Source organism: Polyodon spathula, chromosome 12, assembly GCF_017654505.1.
Source record: "Polyodon spathula isolate WHYD16114869_AA chromosome 12, ASM1765450v1, whole genome shotgun sequence".
Taxonomy (NCBI): Eukaryota; Metazoa; Chordata; class Actinopteri; order Acipenseriformes; family Polyodontidae; genus Polyodon; species Polyodon spathula.
Genome location: NC_054545.1, coordinates 22,181,610 through 22,208,818, shown reverse-complemented (window position 1 = coordinate 22,208,818; position 27,209 = coordinate 22,181,610). Strand labels below are relative to the sequence as shown.

General features: G+C 38.3%; 1 protein-coding gene and 1 long non-coding RNA gene across 4 annotated transcripts in view; both read left to right on the top strand.

The window, feature by feature from the left end:
* The window catches only part of nrg2a (neuregulin 2a), a 399,111-nt gene that overhangs the window by 169,138 nt on the left and 202,764 nt on the right, over positions 1 to 27,209 (top strand). The gene's annotated exons all lie outside the window — the stretch shown is intronic.
* On the top strand, positions 1,102 to 18,358 carry LOC121324626. Its single transcript, XR_005951251.1, has 3 exons — positions 1,102 to 1,336; positions 5,411 to 5,414; positions 18,348 to 18,358. It is a non-coding gene; the product is annotated as an uncharacterized LOC121324626 (long non-coding RNA).

Genomic DNA, 27,209 nt, shown 5'->3' with positions numbered 1-27,209 from the left:
ATACTTTCTAGCAGCATTTCTGTTGATTTACTATGATATCAGAATTTGCATTCTGTTCTGTTTTGGAGTTAATATTGCACTAGTACGCCTATACACCGCATTTAAATGTCGTGTTAAACAGTTTTGGCGGATTGATTTTCATATAAATTTTCCTGTCAGTAAATTATATTTTGTATGCAGTATTGTGTGTCTTTTTCTATTCTTTCAAACTCAGTGATCGTGTTACATTAGCCTATGTGTAAATACACAGAAAATGTTTATTTTTTTAAGGCATAAACAGTAATATTAACCATCATCAGGTCTTCATGTTGCGCATACAATATTATGAAGTGTTATACAACTTTCAGGGCAACAGGTCGCCAACATTTCTGATACGAAATTGGTCGCATTTCTGATATTTTGGCCGCAAAAAGATCTATTTACAGTACTGTGTGTGTGTGTGTGTGTGTGTGTGTGTCTGTCTATATATATATATATATATATATATATATATAGTAAACAGGCTGGCTGTAGATCGGGTTTGTTCCCCTTTAAGAACGTGACCCAGAAATAAAACGTATTTTTAAAGCCCTTTCGCGCACTTTATTTAAAAAATAAATCAAACAAACAGACACCTAGCTTTCATTGAGCACTAACTAAACATATGCAGGTCCCTGACTAACATGCAGGACAGCTAAGCTGTTTACCTGACATATAATACGAGAACAAAACACTACTAAAAATTTATATAACACCAAACGTAGGTTTTACACAGACCTTAAGACTTCCAGCCAGACTCTTTACTCCACAGCAGCAACAGCAACAGCAAACTGGCTGCTTTCCTTAAATAGCCTGCACCTGGCTCTAATGTGCAGGGGCTGACTGGCAATAAAACTATTAACACAAATACAATTAACCAAAAGCAATTAAATGAAAAAAATGTGCATTTTCACATGGTTTTTAGGCAGGGAGGAATCTAACCCTCCCCCTGCCACCTTACTATATATATATATATATATATATATATATATATATATATATATATATATATATATATATATATATATGTGTATATATACACATGAACAGCATAGTCGTTATCATACAGGTACTTAAGACGTAATTACATCTGTCAGGAACTTTCTGATATATGTGACGTTGCTCAGAGTCACTCCGTACCTCCTGCAGAAACTGGACAGCATATAAAGACACACCCCATCTTACCCCTTGAAGTTTAGACAGTTTTGAGAAGTTTGAAGACCAGGTGGTAACGGGAATGTCATGAAGACATCAAAACACAGGAATGCTTAATTGGATGTGTCTGACTGAAAATCATCTTTATTTGAATACACTTCTTGTTAAACCAGATATGTTTGTCTGACATTAGGAGGTACCAGGTTTAAAAAAAATAAAAATGTATCACACACACATCCATTTATAGTGCTCAATGCATTTTAAATGTATAAATCATTGCACTGAAATAACACTGATGTTTTTTGGGTAGGCTAAACGTTACAATATGTAAAAATATAAATCTGTACAGTAGGCCTATACAGTATACAGTACAGTAATGAAATCAAATGACTACCGAGTACACTTTCTTTTTACTTTAGCTTGTAGGCTGCCAGTATGGTAACACAAAATAAATCATGCTTCTGCATTGCACACATGGTGTAATGCAAATATACAAATATGAATATGCAAATAGATTATTTAATTGTTATTGTTATTAATTTGGTAGCCTAGACAATTAACAATTAAAAATAGATCATGGTGCCACATTGAGAAGTTACGAAACTTACAGGAAGACAGTATTTTCATTAATACAATTTTCTAGCAACAAATTTTGCATTATACCACTACTGGCATGGGTAGCCTATAAGCCAAATGTATATTGTCAGTGGTGCAGCATTAAATTGAGCACAATTACAAATCACCTGCACATTAGTAGAATAGGTGTGTTTCCTATTCCTATAGAGTAAGTGTCGCAATTGTCTGCAGCTTTCATACATCTCATTATAATATTTGAGAACTCTCCATACACTTTTTGCAGATTTATGCAGGAACGCCCACAACTACATATTCATCTAAGGTTGAAACGCAGTGTAACTGCTGCCCCAAGGTATTCCCTGAAAAGTCTCAAATAGCATTGCTCCTGTTTAGTACATTTCACCCAAGACTTCTGACTGGTTTGCGACTATTGTGACAGGTGCAACACTTTAGTAAACCTACTCCTAAGTCTTCAAAATTTACTACCTTGAAAAAAGGCTTATTGTTGAAACATTTGTTATTGCAAGTGCTTATGAAGTTTATTTCAGTTTTTTTAAGTAAAAAACATGAGGATTAACTATGTTTGTGAATTAATGGGTCATGCAAACACAAGTGAGTACAAGCATTGCATAAGGAATTCACAGCAACTATGATACAGCTGGGTCAAAACCATGGTTAAGTCTTGGTCCTCTCCTGGTAAAGGCATAAGCGCATAGTGTGCAGGATAAGTGATGTGGTCAGGGGTGCACAGGTTTGGGATCCGATGGGAAATGTTGCATTGCCCTCCAGGCAGCTGTGGGGGACTGCTGTGGCGAAGGAACAGAATTGGACATTCTAAATTGGTAAGAACATGGGGGGTAAAATAATGGTGCATTCGGAGTTACTAAAATAAATGCATTAATAAGTGTGTCGTTGATATGGCATGTGAACGGAGTGCCGGTGATGGATTCCGTGGTGGATTGACTGGGTGTCTTACTGTAGCTGCAGTGATTATTCGGAATAGCAAAGCTTAACTAAAACAATGCTGGCTTTGCTTGTCAGTTTATTTGTCTGTTCAAATCGCCAATATAAACAGCCCTCAATAATTATACAGTTTCATGAACAGGTTAAACAATAAGGCAGGCCCTTAACCTTTAATGGGCTTGCTATTCCAAGAGGTGAAATTAAAATGAAGGTCAACCAGTCTGGGTTTATGTAGTATGCATTAACATGGTCGTCCATCATTTACTTCTTTGCATTTGGAATTGCTAAGAGGGTGTGCATTACAGCTTGACTCTGAGGTAAGGAAATAGTGCTACTTGTGGGAAGCTACAGTAATATCACATTTGTAGAATAAATTCTTGGCTGTAGTGGTTATTTGGATAATTAAGAAATGCATGTTAATATATTTTATTATCTACTGCAGGGGTGCATATGGGAAGGGAAGGGGTAGACTATCATTTTACAAATACAAAGGGAGGATTTTTGCATGTTGTATCTAGTTTTATAGAAGGTGCATAGTATCCTCTGGTAATAGTGTTCTAAATGCTATCAGTTACCAAAGTTACCAGCTGGTCTGTCTGTCTGTCTGCCTGCATTTTTTTTACATTTCTTTACATGTATAAAACAACCAGTTTATGCATACTTGTTACAATAGTAGCACGGTAAGATATCAGCAGACACACAAAACATACTGGAGTATGCTGTATCACATACCATCATCACTATTATACTAACTCTTACAGCTTTTCATTTATAATACCTGTAATCATTGCAGTCCACTGAGAGACTATTTGAGAGCAGGGCTCAAGCATCCATCGCAACAAGTGTAATTGATTAGCCTTTTTAATTGTCTCGATTAATCTTTTTTGCTGTTCCATTATTGAGTAATAACAGAACGTCTAACCTTAATAGGAAACAATGAGAAAGCAGTGTCCGATTGTTGTATGTTACAGAATACTGTGTAATTTGTATTTGTAATCAATCCTTTGAGCCCAGAAACAATGTTATATATCACAGAAGTGTGTAATATTTGAATCCAGTGCTGTACAGTATACAGGGCTGAAGAGTGAGCACAGTGGGAAGAAAAGGCAATCCTTTTTATACTGTAATAATTGGATTCAAGTGCTATAGTGTCTATTGTCTGTGGACTGTACGACTCAGCTGTCGTGCACTTTGGTGAATAACTCATTGTTTACAGAAACAAATATATATATACAGTTCTACTTTGGATAATTTTTTCTATTTATTTGAAATATTAGCAAACACATAGCTAGAGAATATTGTCATTTTTTAACGTGAGGCTAACATTGTTATTACAATGATTATTTTTATTGCCTTTTTAGAGTGCAAATTGAAATAGCGGTCCTGGCTTTTCATTTGAAATTCATGAGTGCTTCTCCTTGATATAAACACCACACAGATCTCCGCTTACACTACCAGCAGGTCACACTTGTCAAGAGTCTGATGAATTGGGATCATTTGAATAATGCACTATTTTACTTCCAAAATGCTTTTGATAGTTGAGCTTTCCACTTTGGCACACTTGACACTGGCACCTGAAAACTGTCGGCCTGTATTCCACTTTCCATTTCATTCTAGGATAATGAGAATTTAAGGCACCTCTATGTTCGTTCCCTCAGTCTCAGTCAGAAGAGCTGTTCCAGTGTTTGAAGCTGCCGTAATAAAGGCACAAGCGCGAGGTGTGCAGGGTGAGCCAGGGGAGCGTCGGTTCGTGTTTTGGCGAAAGCTGTGACACTCCCGCGAGTTTGAGAGTTAAAATCAGAATTTCTCCTCATCATGTGACAGTGGCCCCTACTGGCCAGGTGCTTTGCAGGGCTTGATTGTGAGCTCCCTGATATCTGCTCTCGAGTTCTTGGTCATGGTTTGGAGGGGACCCACTCACTCTCAGTTCTCCTGAGCTGTTGTGAGGATTACTGTGGAACATAACTGGACATTCTTATTTGAGGAGAACTAATTGGACACACTAAATTATATGCCATCAAACTGTATCAGGCAGAAGGATATTTACACAACTAAAAAAATCTAAAGACTTCCAATCCATTCTGTCTCTTACACACCAGTTACCTTGCAAGCTACTGCTTCTTCTCCTGGTTCCCAGTCCATTCTCCCACTAGCTTAATTAACAATACTGGAGCATTATACACGTCTCCTCTGGATTCATTTTTTTTGTGGTAAATCTTTTTTTCATCACATTTTACAATTACACTATCACTGCGTTCCATACAAAGTCTTCAGCTCCTTGTATGCTTGTGTAACAGGGAGAGATCTGTGCTGACTCTGCTGGCGTGTTCACGGGCTGCAGGAAGAGGGCGGCAGTCGTCCAACAACCGCCTGTGAGTCATGGCAGTGACACGGGGAGGTGGGAAAGTGGGTGTGTGGACTTTCCCCCTCTCTGAATGGCTGAGAGGCGCGTCTTGGGAGATTGTTAGCCCTATAAATTAAAGCTCTGTTGTTTCCTCAGATCTGCCCTTTTAAACGCGCAGAGTGCGCGGAAACGTTGGTCCACGACCAAACGGAACAGGACGGAGGTTCAGAGCGAGACAGTGAGGGAGGGGAACACTTGGGCAGATCCCTGAATAAGGATAGCTGAGCAGGCTAGGTAGCAGGCAGCGTAGGACGGTGAGAGTCCTACGTAGAGTGCAGCACCTTTTCTTTGTAGTTTTGTTACTGTTTTATTTTCCCTGTTTCTTTGTGCCTTCGATTTTTGCATTATTGTTTTGAAGCACCTGCGAGTGCGCCTGAACTGTTTACCCTTGCTTGGTATTCCCGTGGTTCTGTTTACCATAGTTGGTAAGCAGACCACGGACCAACAGCGCCCTCTGCGGGCTGAAGAAACCCAACACGCCCCTGAAATAAAACTGGGCACCTGTGTGGTGTTTTCAATTACACCTGTCTGTCTCCTGGTCAGTAAATTACCCACACCCCTTCCACAGCTTGGTTCAGCGGTGTCACCTGGGTGTTGAGTCAGTGCATGTGAGCAGCCTGCAGTGTTATCTGCTCCTCACAGATGTGTGCTTAGAATGCTGCACCATTTGTATTCCAGAGGAGGAAAACTGGGGGACCAGGAGCTGTAGATTTTTTTGTTTCCCTAACAAAACAAACAATGTTTACTGTTATTTTATCAAATTGATATAAAGGTTGGCAGATATAAATATCAATCCTGAAATGTGTTTTATGCAGAGATCTAAATATTTGTATAAGTGATTTTAATAACCTGGCAACATAAACAGAGCTATGTTAATTCATTAATAGTTTACAGTATACGGTAGCCTAGTTTTTGTTTGCCACGGTGATGCATTTTCTGCCACACTAGATAACATTTTACAGTTTAACTTGTATGTATTGGTTTTGTCATCACAATCTGTACCCATAGACATAAGTTGGTTTAAAATGACACTTCTGCTGCTGTGGCATTGTGCTGGTTGCCTAATTAACAGTTTGCAGTGTGGTCTGAAAATTATTCTAAATCTTTTTGACTGGACAACACGAATGAATACTGAGTAAACAATAGGGCTTCACACATAGTAAATATTATGTCAGAGGAACTAAAACCATGTGCTTAATTGTTCAATGTGTTAAAATTGTCAAATGGAAAAAGTGCTTGATATAGTTTAAATCATGAAATAGAGCTTGTCTCGATACTAAAAGAACAAGGGTAAGGTGTTTATATATAGAAATTCTAACAGTGTGAACAACATACAGTAATATGTCATATGAGTATTTCCCAGACCTGGCTAATGTGATGCAGTTGAAATACTCTATTAGTACAACCACCAAGGGGAATCCCTGCAAACCTAGAGCGAGATCCTCAGACTGTTTTCAGATGATATGGAGTGGGCAATCTCTTCATGGAACATGTAGACACTGTTCCTTCCTTCAAACTGGTCTGAAGATGTAATGTTGTTTACAGGGTCTGTTGTTGTGCTAACATCTGCTAGTTTCTGTATTTACACAAACTTTCTCCTGGTCATGCAACCATGTCGTCAATGGCTGGGGTCTATTGCAAAATCAGCAGAACCCGTTTCATGAGTGTTTAGCTTATCTCTTAGGAGAGTATTGGCCAGCCCTCTCTTATTTATAATACCATTCCCTCTGTTAAAACATCAACCCTCTTTGCAAAATAAATCAAGCCTTCTGTTGAATTCCGCTAAGAAATCAGAGTAATGAGTGGTACAGTGGCGCAGCAGGCAAACTAACTTTGGTGTGGGTTCAGCTTAGCGCCCACACCACTTCATCTACATTGGGAGCTGGAGATTCAAGAAGAAACAACTTGAAAACTGTACAATAATAATAATAATAATAATAATAATAATAATAATATAAGGGATAATGTACACACGACTGTATATAATAAGGCTGTAATTCTATTGAGGGTTTCTGGTCACATGTAATCATGAGAGCGCTACCTTGGCTTTTCTGGAGGGTGGAGTTGAATGAATTCCTCTGCTTTCTGAGGGCCATCAGGCTACACAGCCTAACATGTTAAGAAGTGAGAAACATTTTTTCTCACTTCTTAACATTTTTTAGAAGCACTTGCTTTATTCTTTTCTTCCACAAATGTCTCCCTGTCTTCGCAGATGAAACTTTAAATCTCCAGGCTGTTGTTGTTTGTTTTGATATTGATGGTTGTTAGATTCATGTACTGGTCGTAGTTTGCCTACGGTCTTGTGGCCTATGATGTCCCAAAGCCCCTCGAATTCCCTAACAGGCTTATTACACACATTTACCTATAGTTAATACTCTATATACATGGGTCTTGCGGCACCACCTAATCTTATTATACATGGGTCTCACGCTACCAGTGTGTATAATATGACTGTAAAACACTAAAGTTTATAGGAAATTATACAGTACATCATTCGCCATGTATAAGAAAAAGAATAAGTCACGCCCCCTTTGGAATCTATTAGCAGCAACTACACTTTCACTGAGAGTGTAGATCTGCACTTTTCACTGAGAGTGTAGAGCTGCATGTCAATACGTTTGTTAATACGTTAATACTGTATATTAATACTGTTCATCTGTTTTTTAAATTTAGATTTAATGACTTATAATATGCTTACAAGTGTTGGGTGGCTCTCTCTGATCAAGTTGAGAGCATACTTTTGTCTTGCACTTTTTGTTTGACAGATCTGACAAAGCAAAGAGTGCAATAAAAAACACTTTCAACTTGTTTAGAGGTAGCCACCAAACACTTATAAACATACATAATACTAATATAGGCTAGTCCATTACCGAAGGCTCAGAGCATTTTAAAAGTATTCACTTTATAATGAAAAGCTTTTTTTTTTAGTTTTCCCCATGATTATACAATGCTTTGCCATGTTTCTTTATATGCTTTACCATACCTCTCTGTGCTTTATTACACTTTGCTTGGCTTTTACTATGGGAAGCTTTTATGAGGTCAGAACGATAGGTTACGGATGTAACCCCGGTTCCCTGAAAGAGAAGACGACCAACAACAATACTTTTGTGAAAGTATATCAAAGCCGTCACGAGGGTGCGCGAGCGGACAGATGAGAGACGTCTCGCTACCATCAAACTTATCTTTATGGTGTGAGCACACAACCTCAAGGACTCTTGTGCCTAATGAAGGCATTGAGGGATCTACCACATTAAGAACATAAGAACAAAAGAAAATTTACAAACGAGAGGAGGCCATTCGGCCCATCTTGCTCGTTTGGTTGTTAGTAGCTTATTGATCCCAAAATCTCATCAAGCAGCTTATTGAAGGATCCCAGGGTGTCAGCTTCAACAACATTACTGGGGAGTTGATTCCAGACCCTCACAATTCTCTGTGTAAAAAAGTGTCTCCTATTTTCTGTTCTGAATGCCCCTTTTTCTAAACTCCATTTGTGACCCCTGGTCCTTGTTTCATTTTTCAGGTTGAAAAAGTCCCTTGGGTCGACACTGTCAATACCTTTTAGAATTTTGAATGCTTGAATTAGGTCGCCACGTAGTCTTCTTTGTTCAAGACTGAACAGATTCAATTCTTTTAGCCTGTCTGCATATGACATGCCTTTTAAGCCCGGAATAATTCTGGTCGCTCTTCTTTGCACTCTTTCTAGAGCAGCAATATCTTTTTTATAGCGAGGTGACCAGAACTGAACACAATATTCAAGATGAGGTCTTACTAGTGCATTGTACAGTTTTAACATTACTTCCCTTGATTTAAATTCAACACTTTTCACAATGTATCCGAGCATCTTGTTAGCCTTTTTTATAGCTTCCCCACATTGTCTAGATGAAGACATTTCTGAGTCAACAAAAACTCCTAGGTCTTTTTCATAGATTCCTTCTCCAATTTCAATATCTCCCATATGATATTTATAATGTACATTTTTATTTCCTGCGTGCAGTACCTTACACTTTTCTCTATTAAATGTCATTTGCCATGTGTCTGCCCAGTTCTGAATCTTGTCTAGATCATTTTGAATGACCTTTGCTGCTGCAACAGTGTTTGCCACTCCTCCTTCTTTTGTGTCGTCTGCAAATTTAACAAGTTTGCTTACTATACCAGAATCTAAATCATTAATATAGATTAGGAATAGCAGAGGACCTAATACTGATCCCTGTGGTACACCGCTGGTTACCACACTCCATTCTGAGGTTTTTCCTCTAATCAGTACTTTCTGTTTTCTACATGTTAACCACTCCCTAATCCATGTACATGTGTTTCCTTGAATCCCAACTGCGTTCAGTTTGAGAATTAATCTTTTGTGCGGGACTTTGTCAAAAGCTTTCTGGAAATCTAAATAAACCATGTCATATGCTTTGCAATTATCCATTATCGATGTTGCATCCTCAAAAAAATCAAGCAAGTTAGTTAGGCACGATCTCCCTTTCCTAAAACCATGTTGACTGTCTCCCAGTACCCTGTTACCATATAGGTAATTTTCCATTTTGGATCTTATTATAGTTTCCATAAGTTTGCATATAATAGAAGTCAGGCTTACTGGTCTGTAGTTACCTGGTTCAGTTTTGTTTCCCTTTTTGTGGATCGGTATTACGTTTGCAATTTTCCAGTCTGTCGGTACCACCCCTGTGTCAAGAGACTGCTGCATGATCTTGGTTAGCGGTTTGTAAATTACTTCTTTCATTTCTTTGAGTACTACTGGGAGGATCTCATCCGGCCCAGGGGATTTGTTTATTTTAGAACATAAGAAAGTTTACAAACGAGAGGAGGCCATTCGGTCCATCTTGCTCGTTTGGTTGTTAGTAGCTTATTGGTCCCAAAATCTCATCAAGCAGCTTCTTGAAGGATCCCAGGGTGTCAGCTTCAACAACATTACTGGGGAGTTGATTCCAGACCCTCACAATTCTCTGTGTAAAAAAGTGTCTCCTATTTTAAGAGCTCCTAGTCCCTATAACACTTCTGCCTCAGTTTTGCTAAAGTTATTTAAAACTGGATAGGAACTGGATGACATGTGGGGCATGTTGTCAGTATCTTCCTTTGTAAAAACTTGTGAAAAGTAATCATTTAACATATTTGCTATTTTTTTTCTTCATCTACGATTTTGCCATTTGTATCTCTTAAACATTTAATCTCCTCTTTGAATGTTCGCTTGCTGTTGTAATATTGGAAAAACATTTTGGAATTGGTTTTAGCTCCCTTAGCAATGTTCATTTCTATTTCTCTCTTGGCCTTTCTAACTTCCTTTTTGACTTGCGTTTGCAGTTCTGTGTACTCTTTCTGCGTACTTTCTTTTTGGTCCTTTTTTAATGCTCTGTAAAGTGCCTTTTTTCGCTGAATATTTTTTTTAATTGATCTATTAAACCATTTTGGCAATTTAGTTTTACATTTAGATTTGTCTACTTTAGGGATATAATTGTTTTGCGCCTCTAGTACTACATTTTTGAAGAACAACCATCCTTCTTCTGTGGGTGTTTTCTCTATTTTACTCCAATCTACTTCTGTTAGTCTCTGTTTCATACCTTCATAGTTTGCTTTTCTAAAATTGTAAACCTTAGCTTTAGTCTTTACTTTTGAGGATTTAAAAAACACTTCAAATGAGACCATGTTGTGGTCTGAGTTTGCCAGTGGTTCTCTGACCTCTGTTTTAGTTATTCTATCTTCGTTATTTGAAAAGACTAAATCAAGGCATGCCTCCCCTCTAGTGGGTGCCTTCACAAATTGTGTTAGGAAGCAGTCATTTGTCATTTCCACCATTTCTATTTCATCCTTCGCGCTACCCACCGGGTTTTCCCATTTTATTTGGGGGAAGTTGAAATCCCCCATTAGTATGGCTTCTCCTTTGCTACATACATTTCTAATGTCATTGTATAACAGATTATTGTGCTCACCGTCTGAATCTGGCGGTCTATAGCATGCTCCTATTATTATGCCTTTTGAATTTTTGTCTGTTATTCTGACCCATATTGATTCGGTTTTATTTTCTTTGTCCAGGTTTAACACCTGGGCTTCAAGACTGTTTCTTATGTATAGCGCTACCCCTCCTCCTCTTCTGTCCTGCCTGTCTTTCCTATACAGTGTATACCCACAAATATTATATTCGTCCCCATCACTCTCAGACAACCAAGTTTCTGTAACACCTATCACATCATAGTTACCTGTTAGTGCAGTAGCTTCAAGTTCTAGAATTTTGTTTCTGATACTTCTAGCATTTAGATAAATACATTTAATGGTTGTCTTACCTGAGTTGTTGTTCTTGTTTTGATGCGGTCTCCCTTCTGTTTTTTTGTTGATTTCTCCCCCCTTCCTTTCTAGTTTAAATGCTTCCGAACCTGCTCGAGGATCTTTTCTCCGAGTAGACTAGTTCCCTTGTTATTTAAATGCAGTCCATCCCGTCTATACAGATAGTCCTCGTTGTAGAATGTGGTCCAATGATCAAGATAGGTGAAGCCTTCCCGTGTGCACCACGTCTTCAGCCATTCGTTTTGATTAATTATTTCCAGCTGTCCATATGGTCCTTTGCAAGGTGCGGGTAGTATACCAGAAAATACCACAGTTTTGGTTTTCTCTTTTAATTTCCTTCCTAGCTCTCTGAATTTGTTTTGCAGGGATTTTGGTCTGTCTCTTCCAATGTTGTTTGTACCGATGTGGACGACTACTACCGGGTCGTCTCCTGTTCGTTCTAGGAGCCTGTCCACGTTTTCAGTGATGTGCTTGACCGAGGCTCCCGGAAGGCAACACACTGTTGTAGTAAGGGGGTCCAAACTGCGAATTGAACTTGCTGTGTTTCTCAATATGGAGTCCCCAACAATCATGACCTCCCTTCTTTTTGCTGTCTGGTCACCACTGTCAATAGGGTCCTGGATGTTGTTCCTTTCATTCTCTTGTTGTTGGTTCTGCTCATCAAAATTCTGAAGTGACTCAAATCTGTTGGTTGTTTTGATTTCTGGTGGTTGTGTTTGACGAAGTTTCTTTTTTTCCCTGCTTCTGCCTACCTGAACCCAGCTGTTCTGACCTTCTATCTCCCTGGTGGCTTTCAGTCTGTTAGGGGTGATGCAGACTTCCATGAATTGTGGGTTTGCCAGTTCCTCAAGATCCTGTTGCTGTCTCACTTCTTCCAGCTCCATTTCTAGCATACTTACTAGTTTATGCAAATCCTGGATCGCGCGGCACTTTACGCACACTTGGTTTAGCTCCGCTGGGTTTTCTCGGATTTCCCACATCAAGCAGGTGTCACAGATTACTGGCTTGAAGACCATGTTGAGAGTTTTTTTTTTTTTTTTAGTTTAGTTTCTTCTGCAGCCGTCAGCCTGCTTTCAAACTGCTTCGAAACTGCTCTGTACTTTTCCACGCCTGTACTTCTCCCACTCGCTGTCGCTTCCACTCGCTGTCTCTGGGAAGACTGCCTCATTTAACTGCATTGCTCTGCTGTGCTGTTGGCTCCTCCCCTCGCCCGTGTCTCAGAATGGCGCTGAATTTGAATCAGCTGCTCCGAGTTTCAGCTTGTTTATTATCAGAAAAACACACGCAGCTGTTTGACTTTGAGCTGCTGCTGTGTTTCCCCAATGTCCTCTGTTTTCTGATTAAAGCAATAAAGATGTAATTTCTCCTTTCTGCTTCTAAACTGCTCTGTACTTTTCCACGCCTGTACTTTTCCCACTCGCTGTCGCTGAATGTTTGTCCATTATTCTGACCCATATTGATTCGGCTTTGTTTTCTTTGTTCAGGTTTAACACCTGGGCTTCAAGACTGTTTCTTATGTATAGCGCTACCCCTCCTCCTCTTCTGTCCTGCCTGTCTTTCCTATACAGTGTATACCCACAAATATTATATTTGTCCCCATCACTCTCAGACAACCACGTTTCTGTAATACCTATCACATCATAGTTACTTGTTAGTGCAGTAGCTTCAAGTTCTAAAATTTTGTTTCTGATACTTCTAGCATTTAGGTAAATACATTTAATGGTTGTCTTACCTGAGTTGTTGTCCTTGTTTTGATGCGGTCTCCCTTCTGTTTTTTTGTTGATATCTCCCCCCTTCCTTTCTAGTTTAAATGCTTCTGAACCTGTTCGAGGATCTTTTCTCCAAGTAGACTGGTTCCCTTGCAGTCCGTCCCGTCTATAAAGATAGTCCTCGTTGAAGCCAAGTTTCTAATTCAGGGAATCAATTCCAGCAATAAGTTGCAGTGGAATTTAGCAGAAAACTCAAAGTGAGCGCTCATAGAATCTTACCTACCTCATTGTGAAAAGCAAAAGCGACCATGATGTCCACAGAGTGACTGTTTAATCCCCCAGTAGGCGGGACCGAGAACGTCACTCCCCAGAGGGGCCTATCGGCAGCTCTGACGTAAAATGCTCAGTAAATAACTGTGGCAGGCATATCCCAAAAGTATTGTTTTTGGTCTTCTTCGAATTGAAAGGGAACTGTATGTTTATACAACGGTTGACTTGAAGCATGCAGAGGCTTACTTAAATGTGACAGCTGGTAATTAAACCTTAAAATGTCTCATGTTGACATTTTACAGGTAAGAGAAATGTCAGTTATGATTGCACTGTGCACGGTCTTACAACATCATCACAAATCAAGAGAAGAGTGACCTCAGAACTGTGGAAGGTATCAGTAAATACAAGAAGATTCTGCTAATCATAAAGCCCCTGGCAGATCTGAAACTGGCAATACCTTCTTCAGTAGGTTCATTGGTGTATATTAAGAATGTTTTGAGGCGTTTTTAAACTATTTCTAGGGTTCTTGTGTGCAAAACATGCCATTTGCAATCCGAAAAGGTAGCACAACCAACCCCTTGAAATACAATCATACTGAAACTCCTTTTTATTATGCCACTGGTAATACTTGTTGGCTATCACTTTTGAACTGCTTACCCAATTGTGATTACAGTTTGTAGGGACATTCCCAAGCTTTCTTTCTAAATGTTATTTAGGGTTCTTTCACATATTATGGATGCACTGGGAGGATATGTGAATGACAGTTGGAATGTACCAGACAAGATTTCCCATGTTAGCCCTCCTATTTTGGGAGTAGCTCATGTGACTCAATCTCTCACGATCTCATTAACAGCCAGATTACAGGGCTTCAACCAGGTAGCGGTATTCAGGGTCTGGAACAGAACACATTACTAAGGTGACATCAAGGGAAGGGATTCCTTGTGATTAAGCACTACAGTTTTCCTACAGAGGTGCAACAACTAAACTTCAAAATGTCCAGTTTATTATTTAATTAATGCCCAGCACCCAAGGTGAAGCGTGCACTCACACACACACACATAGCTACTGTATACGGTAATTACGTGCGATTTTGCAATCTGTTCACTACAAACATTTTTAGTTTTTCACTATTAGCTGAAAATTGCAAATATCTTAAACGATGAGTTAACTAAAAATGAAACTTTTTCTCCACTTATTTAATAAGCCCCACAATGTCTTCATGGGCAAATCCAAGAAAAGTTGGTTACAGGAAGAAATAGTTGTAATGTCAGAAACTCCCATCAATCTGTACAATATAAAATCCAACACCAAAATTATTTTTGGATAATATTGTGATAGTTGACATTGTACCATCACTACTGTAATTGCTGCTTAATCAAATAGCAGACACTGTTGGTAATCCAGTTTGTTTACATTCCACATGTCCTGATTTTCTCTGGATCAAGGCAAATGCCCCACGGTTTGTATAACAGCTGTTTTGTTTCTCAAACTGAACCACAATATTATTGGGTTATAGGATAGCCAGCACTGAGTATATGAGTAATACTGGCTCCAGTAGAAGTGACCGGTCCGAGGTTGAATGCTGAGGTCTGTTTACCAGCTGTGAGTGCTGATATATCCCACACACAGACACTCTCAGTCCTAGAACTGCATTACATACTGCTTTATCAGTGATACACAAGTTAAACAGTGACAGCTCTGTTTGTTTCTTATCATTACCAACTTTACATTTATTTACTTTTATTTCATTGAAAATAAGGAAAAGGTTAATGAAGACAATACCATTATGTGACTGAGAGACGTGGTCAATTTCGATGGCACCACTTTGAAATGGCTTTGCAGTTGGATAGAATTCAAAAAAGGTCCCCTGGTATTAGATTTTAAAGCAGGTGACATCAGCTGTGCTTTTGTGGAGAATACAGCATGGTAGCAAGTGAAAGCAAGCACGATGATGTCATGAATAGGGTTTCTCTGTGAGGTATTGTGGAATACAGAAGGGAAACATGGACTCTGATTGGCTGAAAAATCCTGAGCAGTTTCCAACGAAGGAATAAAGAACAGAAGTATAGACCGAGTGTCCTGCACAAGAACAACAACTCAGGTAAGACAACCATTAAATGTATTTATCTAAATGCTAGAAGTATCAGAAACAAAATTCTAGAACTTGAAGCTACTGCACTAACAGGTAACTATGATGTGATAGGTGTTACAGAAACGTGGTTATCTGAGAGTGATGGGGACGAATATAATATTTGTGGGTATACACTGTATAGGAAAGACAGGCAGGACAGACGAGGAGGAGGGGTAGCGCTATACATAAGAAACAGTCTTGAAGCCCAGGTGTTAAACCTGGACAAAGAAAATAAAACCGAATCAATATGGGTCAGAATAACAGACAAAAATTCAAAAGGCATAATAATAGGAGCATGCTATAGACCGCCAGATTCAGACGGTGAGCACAATAATCTGTTATACAATGACATTAGAAATGTGTGTAGCAAAGGAGAAGCCATACTAATGGGGGATTTCAACTTCCCCCAAATAAAATGGGAAAACCCGGTGGGTAGCGCGAAGGATGAAATAGAAATGGTGGAAATGACAAATGACTGCTTCCTAACACAATTTGTGAAGGCACCCACTAGAGGGGAGGCATGCCTTGATTTAGTCTTTTCAAATAACGAAGATAGAATAACTAAAACAGAGGTCAGAGAACCACTGGCAAACTCAGACCACAACATGGTCTCATTTGAAGTGTGTTTTAAATCCTCAAAAGTAAAGACTAAAGCTAAGGTTTACAATTTTAGAAAAGCAAACTATGAAGGTATGAAACAGAGACTAACAGAAGTAGATTGGAGTAAAATAGAGAAAACACCCACAGAAGAAGGATGGTTGTTCTTCAAAAACGTAGTACTAGAGGCGCAAAACAATTATATCCCTAAAGTAGACAAATCTAAATGTAAAACTAAATTGCCAAAATGGTTTAATAGATCAATTAAAAAAAATATTCAGCGAAAAAAGGCACTTTACAGAGCATTAAAAAAGGACCAAAAAGAAAGTACACAGAAAGAGTACACAGAACTGCAAATGCAAGTCAAAAAGGAAGTTAGAAAGGCCAAGAGAGAAATAGAAATGAACATTGCTAAGGGAGCTAAAACCAATTCCAAAATGTTTTTCCAATATTACAACAGCAAGAGAACATTCAAAGAGGAGATTAAATGTTTAAGAGATACAAATGGCAAAATCGTAGAGGAAGAAAAAAAAATAGCAAATATGTTAAATGATTACTTTTCATAAGTTTTTACAAAGGAAGATACTGACAACATGCCCCACATGTCATCCAGTTCCTATCCAGTTTTAAATAACTTTAGCATAACTGAGGCAGAAGTGTTAAAGGGACTAGGAGCTCTTAAAATAAACAAATCCCCTGGGCCGGATGAGATCCTCCCAGTAGTACTCAAAGAAATGAAAGAAGTAATTTACAAACCGCTAACCAAGATCATGCAGCAGTCTCTTGACACAGGGGTGGTACCGACAGACTGGAAAATAATACCGATCCACAAAAAGGGAAACAAAACTGAACCAGGTAACTACAGACCAGTAAGCCTGACTTCTATTATATGCAAACTTATGGAAACTATAATAAGATCCAAAATGGAAAATTACCTATATGGTAACAGGGTACTGGGAGACAGTCAACATGGTTTTAGGAAAGGGAGATCGTGCCTAACTAACTTGCTTGATTTTTTTGAGGATGCAACATCGATAATGGATAATTGCAAAGCATATGACATGGTTTATTTAGATTTCCAGAAAGCTTTTGACAAAGTCCCGCACAAAAGATTAATTCTCAAACTGAACGCAGTTGGGATTCAAGGAAACACATGTACATGGATTAGGGAGTGGTTAACATGTAGAAAACAGAAAGTACTGATTAGAGGAAAAACCTCAGAATGGAGTGTGGTAACCAGCGGTGTACCACAGGGATCAGTATTAGGTCCTCTGCTATTCCTAATCTACATTAATGATTTAGATTCTGGTATAGTAAGCAAACTTGTTAAATTTGCAGACGACACAAAAGTAGGAGGAGTGGCAAACACTGTTGCAGCAGCAAAGGTCATTCAAAATGATCTAGACAAGATTCAGAACTGGGCAGATACATGGCAAATGACATTTAATAGAGAAAAGTGTAAGGTACTGCACGCAGGAAATAAAAATGTACATTATAAATATCATATGGGAGATATTGAAATTGGAGAAGGAATCTATGAAAAAGACCTAGGAGTTTTTGTTGACTCAGAAATGTCTTCATCTAGGCAATGTGGGGAAGCTATAAAAAAGGCTAACAAGATACTCGGATACATTGTGAAAAGTGTTGAATTTAAATCAAGGGAAGTAATGTTAAAACTGTACAATGCACTTGTAAGACCTCATCTTGAATATTGTGTGCAGTTCTGGTCACCTCGCTATAAAAAAGATATTGCTGCTCTAGGAAGAGTGCAAAGAAGAGCGACCAGAATTATTCCGGGCTTAAAAGGTATGTCATATGCAGACAGGCTAAAATAATTTAATCTGTTCAGTCTTGAACAAAGAAGACTACGTGGCAACCTAATTCAAGCATTCAAAATTCTAAAAGGTATTGACAGTGTCGACGCAAGGGACTTTTTCAGCCTGAAAAAAGAAACAAGGACCAGGGGTCACAAATGGAGTTTAGAAAAAGGGGCATTCAGAACAGAAAATAGGAGACACTTTTTTACACAGAGAATTGTGAGGGTCTGGAATCAACTCCCCAGTAATGTTGTTGAAGCTGACACCCAGGGATCCTTCAAGAAAGTGCTTGATGAGATTTTGGGATCAATAAGCTACTAACAACCAAACGAGCAAGATGGGCCGAATGGCCTCCTCTCGTTTGTAAACTTTCTTATGTTCTTATGTTCTTAACCGGTAGCTGTAACAGAGAGCAGTTTACACTGGTGCTAATCACTCGGACTATACCCTTCAATTGGCTCAACAAGACCATCTATCTGTCTGCCTGCTTGGGAACACAATAGCAATCTGCACCAAGCACTTACAGTCCTAGCCTCCTATAGGTGTTTCAAACTGCTATAATCTGATAAACCATTCTATATAAATAGTCTTAGCCTTGTTTATGAGGACCCCCTTGTATGTGTGTTCACTGGTTGTTTTTTGTAGATTTCTTATCTTAGATGGCTGATCATTGTATTTAATTTTTTTCCAAAAATCCAGGCTGTATAAAGGCAGCTGTTTCCCGTTAGTCCCCTTGGGTGAATGAGATCTAGAAAGCTCCCAGTGAAAAAGCTCAGCTTTCCAAGGATTGAATGATGACCTTGTCATACAGCAGGGTCCTCTACTCCCAGGGAAGCGCTTAACAAGCATGGACACTAAATGAGCTTTGTTCAGCTAATTGTCATCTAGATTCCTCCGTCTCTTTGGCATATGCAATTTTTATAGACATCTATATTCCTACTGCTTTATTGACATGACAAAAGCCTTGTGGAAATTGGGTTAGACATCTTAATTATATAATTTGAGAGAATGACTTACAACCAAACTTTACATGAACATACTTACCTCACTTGGAACACACTTCCTAACTCTCTGAACACATCAGAACATAGCACAGCATCTCAACTGTACATGAACTCCTGCAATATAGCACAGCAACTCAACTGTACATGAACTCCTGCAATATAGCACAGCATCTCAACTGTACATGAACTCCTGCAATATAGCACAGCATCTCAACTGTACATGAACTCCTGCAATATAGCACAGTGCCTCAACTGTACATGAACTCCTGTAATATAGCACAGCATCTCAACTGTACATGAACTCCTGTAATATAGCACAGCACCTCAACTGTACATGAACTCCTACAATATAGCACAGAGTCTCAACTGTACATGAACTCCTGTAATATAGCACAGCGCCTCAACTGTACATGAACTCCTGCAATATAGCACAGCAATACAGATCAATTAAAAAAAAATTCAGCGAAAAAAGGCACTTTACAGAGCATTAAAAAAGGACCAAAAAAAAAGTATGCAGAAAGAGTACACAGAACTGCAAACACAAGTCAAAAAGGAAGTTAGAAAGGCCAAGAGAGAAATAGAAATGAACATTGCTAAGGGAGCTAAAACCAATTCCAAAATGTTTTTCCAATATTACAACAGCAAGCAAACATTCAAAGAGGAGATTAAATGTTTAAGAGATACAAATGGCAAAATCGTAGATGAAGAAAAAAAATAGCAAATATATTAAATGATTACTTTTCACAAGTTTTTACAAAGGAAGATACTGACAACATGCCCCACATGTCATCCAGTTCCTATCCAGTTTTAAATAACTTTAGCATAACTGAGGCAGAAGTGTTAAAGGGACTAGGAGCTCTTAAAATAAACAAATCCCCTGGGCCGGATGAGATCCTCCCAACAGTACTCAAAGAAATGAAAGAAGTTATTTACAAACCGCTAACCAAGACCATGCAGCAGTCTCTTGACACAGGGATAGTACCGACAGACTGGAAAATTGCAAACGTAATACCGATCCACAAAAAGGGAAACAAAACTGAACCAGGTAACTACAGACCAGTAAGCCTGACTTCTATTATATGCAAACTAATGGAAACTATAATAAGATCCAAAATGGAAAATTACCTATATGGTAACAGGGTCCTGGGAGACAGTCAACATGGTTTTAGAAAAGGAAGATCGTGTCTAACTAACTTGCTTGATTTTTGTAAAGCTTATGACATGGTTTATTTAGATTTCCAGAAAGCTTTTGACAAAGTCCCGCACAAAAGATTAATTCTCAAACTGAACGCAGTTGGGATTCAAGGAAACACATGTACATGGATTAGGGAGTGGTTAACATGTAGAAAACAGAAAGTACTGATTAGAGGAAAAACCTCAGAATGGAGTGTGGTAACCAGTGGTGTACCACAGGGATCAGTATTAGGTCCTCTGCTATTCCTAATCTACATTAATGATTTAGATTCTGGTATAGTAAGCAAACTTGTTAAATTTGCAGACGACACAAAAGTAGGAGGAGTGGCAAACACTGTTGCAGCAGCAAAGGTCATTGAAAATGATCTAGACAAGATTCAGAACTGGGCAGACACATGACAAATGACATTTAATAGAGAAAAGTGTAAGGTACTGCACGCAGGAAATAAAAATGTACATTATAAATATCATATGGGAGATACTGAAATTGGAGAAGGAATCTATGAAAAAGACCTAGGAGTTTTTGTTGACTCAGAAATGTCTTCATCTAGACAATGTGGGGAAGCTATAAAAAAGGCTAACAAGATGCTCGGATACATTGTGAAAAGTGTTGAATTTAAATCAAGGGAAGTAATGTTAAAACTGTACAATGCACTAGTAAGACCTCATCTTGAATATTGTGTGCAGTTCTGGTCACCTCGCTATAAAAAAGATATTGCTGCTCTAGGAAGAGTGCAAAGAAGAGCGACCAGAATTATTCCGGGCTTAAAAGGTATGTCATATGCAGACAGGCTAAAATAATTTAATCTGTTCAGTCTTGAACAAAGAAGACTACGTGGCAACCTAATTCAAGCATTCAAAATTCTAAAAGGTATTGACAGTGTCGACCCAAGGGACTTTTTCTGCCTGAAAAAAGAAACAAGGACCAGGGGTCACAAATGGAGATTAGACAAAGGGGCATTCAGAACAGAAAATAGGAGGCACTTTTTTACACAGAGAATTGTGAGGGTCTGGAATCAACTCCCCAGTAATGTTGTTGAAGCTGACACCCTGGGATCCTTCAAGAAGCTGCTTGATGAGATTCTGGGATCAATAAGCTACTAACAACCAAACGAGCAAGATGGGCCGAATGGCCTCCTCTCGTTTGTAAACTTTCTTATGTTCTTATGTTCTGTTATTTATTTCTGATATGTATTTATTTATTTACTTATGCAGTATCCGCTATATTTAATCAAAATATATAAAGTCATATTTACTATCCAACCTTGCCTCACTTATTGTCTTGACTGATTCATATATTAAATATGAACTGCAGAATCAGCCATAGTGGGTAAATAAATGCCTCTCCTGTAGCTTCGGGCATTATAGCCCTCTATCGGTAACAATAGTCTTCCCTTGGGTCAACAATTCTCCACTATAGCCTTCCTCTCCAGTCCATAATTTACTTATATATATATATATATATATATATATATATATATATATATATATATATATATATATATATATATATATACATACGATATATTACACTTGGGTATACACTTGCTTATTTTCATGTTGGGTGATTGGATAGCTGATTGCTTTAAGCTTAGACTTGTCAATTCTAACAGTAAGATAAGATCCAATTCATGTTACACTAGTATTAAGTAACACATATCATGGATACCAACCAAGAACACAAAAAAGTCGTTTGCACCCCAAATTGTATTGAATTAGCAAAGCTGGGAATTCGTGCCAGTGGTCTCCTATATTGTTGCAGCGAGCTGCCTACCTGAGCACCAGGCTTTAGAGACCGTATAGTTGAAATAGAATATCTTAAAAATAATTCTTTGGACAAGATTTATTTCACAAGGACCAAAACATAAAAAAGAAAACAAAAAGCAGAGTAAAAAAAAAAAGAAAAAAAAGTTGGTTCCACGATTTTGCTCAAAAATAGATGTGAGCTTAATATCAACTTGCTGCAAGACTTATAAAGGGTTGTTTAGAGGAGGAGAGAGGAGATAGGAGAGAGGAGAGAGGAGAGATTAACTTAAAAGACCTAATGATCAGTGAAGGCAGTTGCTCAGCCTGACCTTAGTGTTTATTTTGTTTAATTGCAGCTGTTCGTAGCCCTTTTTGTGAAGTGTTTGTTATCAATAACGTTTTCTTTTTTTTTTTAATAGGATTTGAGTGCATATTTGTACAGCTAGATATCAGTACTGTTAAGCTACTTTTTTTTTTAAATGTGTTATTGGTAATTGTGCTGTTGTGTTCATAAAGTTTATTCTAGGAAATGTAGTAGAGTAAAAAGTACAATATTTTCTAAAAAAAACCTACTTGAGTAAAAATACAAGTACCCCAAAAATAAAATACTTAAGTAAAGTAAAGATCCCAAAAACAAATACTTAAGTAGTATAACAAAGTACTTCTACTTTGTTACTTTCCTCCCTTAATCAAGGGTATGCATCTGCATAGACTTTGTAAAACTGGAACGGTTTACAGTGACCAATTATAGTAGAGTTGCCTTTTTCCAAACCTGAAGGAGTTCAAACAAACCATTCCCATGTGTTTTGTCTCTTGAGTTATTGCAATCAATGCTGGCTGAAAGATCTTCAGGAAAAAATGTTATGAGAACATTTTTACAAATTAAAACATGCAAGGACTTGGGTGTTAATAATTCATTCTGCGTGGTCGTTGAATAGTGTTCCAAGGTCTATTTGTAAATTATTACTAGTTAGTTTTGTTGGTGAGCACGTACAAGCCTATTGTCTTCTGAATCACCAAAGTGTAGAGCACACACACTCTCCCCTGAATAAATAAATAAATAAATCCTCAAGGAAGACTGTGACACGATGGCATGTGTGGTGATGTCAGACCAGGTAGTAGACAGACAGCACTGAGCACTGTTGTGCACTGAAGTAACTTAAAGAAAATGATGGTGATTAAGTAGATTCAAGAAAATGCACAGAGTCCTTTTCTTCAATCAGTTGCCAGGTTTATTGAAATATGCAGGGAGTCTGGTCCCAGGTACAGGACAAACAGAGTACTCATCATTACAATGTTTGCATGACATTAAATACCCTTCTGTATAGATGGTCCACCTCCACTTTCTCTGACACTTAACCAATGGTCAAGGTAATTTAATTTATTGTGTGAGTGTGTGTGTGTGTGTCTGTGTGTGTAGTCTAGTGTGACAACCACTGAACTCAGTGCATTCTTTCCACTCCTGGAGACAAAAAGTCCATACATCTGCCTTTTATTATCTTCTTGCGACCCCCTTTGATCCTAGTGGCATTATCTCTTTCGATCTCTCTGAAGTCTTTAGAGCCTGTTCCCTTCTAGTCCACAGCATTGCTATCTCGTTAGCTTGCAGTCAATGCTGGGCAAGAAACTTGTAGACGCAATATCTCTATCAATTGTAAGCAGTACATGCAATTTGAACCAAACAGTCTTCTCTCTGCAATATTAGTCTCTTTTCAGAACAAAACACCAGTATTGCTCTGCCAGTCCACATGCGTAGCAAACTGCTAATCAATTCTCAATCCATGTTTTCCAACATGCACGTTTAATAATAAATAAGAGTTATAAAAAACAGAAAACACTGAACAAAACAAAAGGCACATTGGCCAAAACAAACAGACTAACAAACATTGACCTTTAACAAGTAGCGGGCTGACGCAGAACCAGCAAGTTTAACAATTGTTTTTAATTCTCCTTCTCTCTCCATTTCCTTCTCCTTGAACACACCAACCTCGTATCACCCATGATCACTCTGTTTGTACATCTGTGGTGGTTGGAGCCTTAATCATTCAATCATTTATTCAATTCACGGCTCCAGCCACATTCCCACTTGTTTCTGCAGGGAGGATTTTAGCTGCCTCCCTGCCAGCCCAATATTCCCCCCACACACACACACCCGTGCACCCCTGCAACTATACATACAATAACTCTCAACCTAAAATATACAAAATAAACCAATTGCATCCAGGGACGGGGGTACCCCGTCAAGAACTGATGCCTTATAACTGAGTTGGGGTAATGACTGACACAGGACTCCCTGATGTCTAAGAATGTCCTGAAATGGATAGTGTAGAGTTCAAAGTATTGTATAAGATATTTTAGATAACTAGTACATAGTCAGAAGTACTAAACTAAAAGAAACAGTAACATTACAATGACAAACATTTAGACTAGAAGTATTTCTCAGTCTCTTCAATGAAGACATTGAGAACGACCTTTTGTCTAAATATCTGTCTAGACTAGAAGTCTTTCCCAATCTGTTCATTAAAGACATTGGGAGTCATATATCAAGCATTTGCAATGGCATTAAGGCCATAGCACAGAGTTACGCTGGCCTTAAAATTGCCTTGTATGTATCATGACACTTTTGGCAAGTTAAGGCCGTGTTAGCACCGCCAAAATGCACTCTGTCCTGCAATGCACTCTTCCGCTCATTAGCAAAGCATCTTAAGGTGTGTCAAGCCTTACTTATATGCATGGGCAAATTGTAAATGGGGCTCATTTGTCTAATATTAAAAATTAGATATGTGAGCACAGGGAATTGCACTTTATTAATTCACGTGCAGTTATACTGAGACAATTGAATGATTAAGTAGCAAATGAGTACAGCTGCATAAAAACAGCATGTTTTCATTCACTCGGTACAGCTGCATAAAAGCAGCATGTTTTCACTCACTCGGGATTGTGTGTTCGGTGAGTGGAGAACGGGATTGGAGACGGAGGTAATTGTAATAGATATAATAATAGAAGCTCACCGTGTTTTGTCTATATAGTCCGTTTTGTTTGTCTTTTTGTTTTGGCTACGAGTGCCGTGTCCTGTGTTTTGTTTGTCTTGCAACCTTTTATTTTCTGCTTGTTTAATTATTAAATACTGAGTGGTATCAATCGCTCAGCTTCACCAAACTCCAACGCTCTGTTGTTTATTTCCTGGTTCCTGTTTATCGTCTGACATCACCTACTGCAGCCGTCTTTGTGACAGGCGCAAAGAAAAAGTCAGAAAGCAGCTGGTAGGAAAGAGCATTATGGCAGCAATGTATTTCTTGCGGTGGAGAGTGCAGGCTCCTAACATCCCTGAACAACCCAGGAACAGAGGAAGAGTACTGAGAACAAGGGAGAGTATTTAGGGTTGTGCATTACCCATTTTGATCACCCTGACGATTATAGAATTATAGATCGATTCTGGCTATTTCATTATGTACAGTTGTTTATATTCATTGTATAATGAACTTGGTTCATTAAGTTATCCTTTTCATTATGTATATTTGATTCTATGTGTCGTATAATAATATAATATAATATAAAGTCAAGACATTTAGTCAACACAGGTCATTTCTGCCTCACCAGATGAGCTACCCAGGCTTTAGTGGGTTAAAACCTGTACATTTTATTTATAAGACAGGTTAGCCCAGTTTGAGCTACCATGTCTGCCTCTCCAAATGACCTACATATTGCTCAACTGAGATAGCATTTAAATGTACCAGTTTACGCCGTGAGACATTCAGGATGGAGTAAAATTTGCTCTACTTTACACTCAAAGTCCAAACACTTATCATTGACTTTCTTAAGTTTCTTTGAGTATTTCTAAATGTTAGCTGAAATATTTTCCTACTTGACTGAGTTTTCCTCTAATTGAGTGTTTTAAGGGATGGATTACTCGACCTTCAGAAGCCACCTCCATTCAGAAGCTATTGTTACTGAGAAAGCCAGGGGATTGTATTACCTTAAATAAAGGCCACGTCAGTTGCAGAAAACATGAACGAGAGGTGCATGGACAGGGATCGATACGGCTGCCAAATGGGTGACTGAAGGTTACAGGGCAAAGACAATGGCAGCAAACAGGAAAGTCAGACCCATGCTGAAGGAACTAACTCAATTTGTGTCATAATGAAACCTGTCGAATGAAACCTGCTGAATAATGTTACGTTTAACTACATACCGCTTTGTAGTTTTCTAGTGCTTAACAAAAAACGGACAAAAATTGAAAAATGTGACATTTCAAAATCTAACATGAAATACTGTACAACTGTTATTGCTTCCGGTAGACTTCTGCGATATAATTTTGTAATTTCTTTGATTACACAATGATAAATAAAAGATTGAAACTATGTTCATATAGTTTTTTTTGTTTTTAATTGTATCTAAATCCCAAAATTTTGCAACGTTGCACCAATGGCTGGGTATCCATGGCAAAAAATAAAAATAAGTCTCACGTTGTTCTCTGTTTTAGTAGTAGAGTGTGTTTGCATGTAGTTTTCTTTTAGCCAGAGAAACTCTGCTGAATTCACCTGAGTTCTCTTCAAATAAATACGGGTGACAAAGTGCTACAGCAGCATGTTTTTAAACTCTATACCCTCTGCAATAGAATACATATGTATTTAACATAACTTTAGTCATATATTATTTGATTCTAATCGGTCGTCAGTGACTTTTATTAACCTTGTGTTATTTCCTGTTGAGCAATGATTCTCATTTGTAAATCTGTCATCTCACTAACTACCATTTAATGATGTCATAGTAACAATATTTGTGAGGGAGTGGTTTACATCCATATCTGTAGTGTTCTTGCTTGCCCTGAGCGTCTTTAATCTGCAGGAGCTGATGTAGTGTGGGTGATGCAAAGCTCTGTAGTTCAAATCTGAATATTACCACCACATGAACTTAATTACCACATGGCAAAACACCATTGTCTTTATGCACTTCGTGATATGATGAGGAAATAAGTGTATCAACAATGGAAACCATAACATACTCAAGTCCTGAAGGAAGTGTCGGGTACCACAGCACTTGTTTATGCTACAATCTGAAGATAATATCTAGGAATTGTCTAGTTTGACATGGAGTGTTCAGTTGTCCCTTTATTTGTTCTTGTCTACAGGATTTGACCGACACAAGATTCATTTATCTGCCCATACAAGCAGCTCCTTTGTTGCTATTTGCGTGATGGTATTGTTATTGGAAGATAATGCTGAGTAGGCCTTTTGTATGAGAAATGTGATGTGATGGACCTGTGTGTGTAGGGTTCAAGAATGTCTTGCAGTGTAAATATGCTGTATTTTCAGCAGTTTAGTTTTAGTTGCA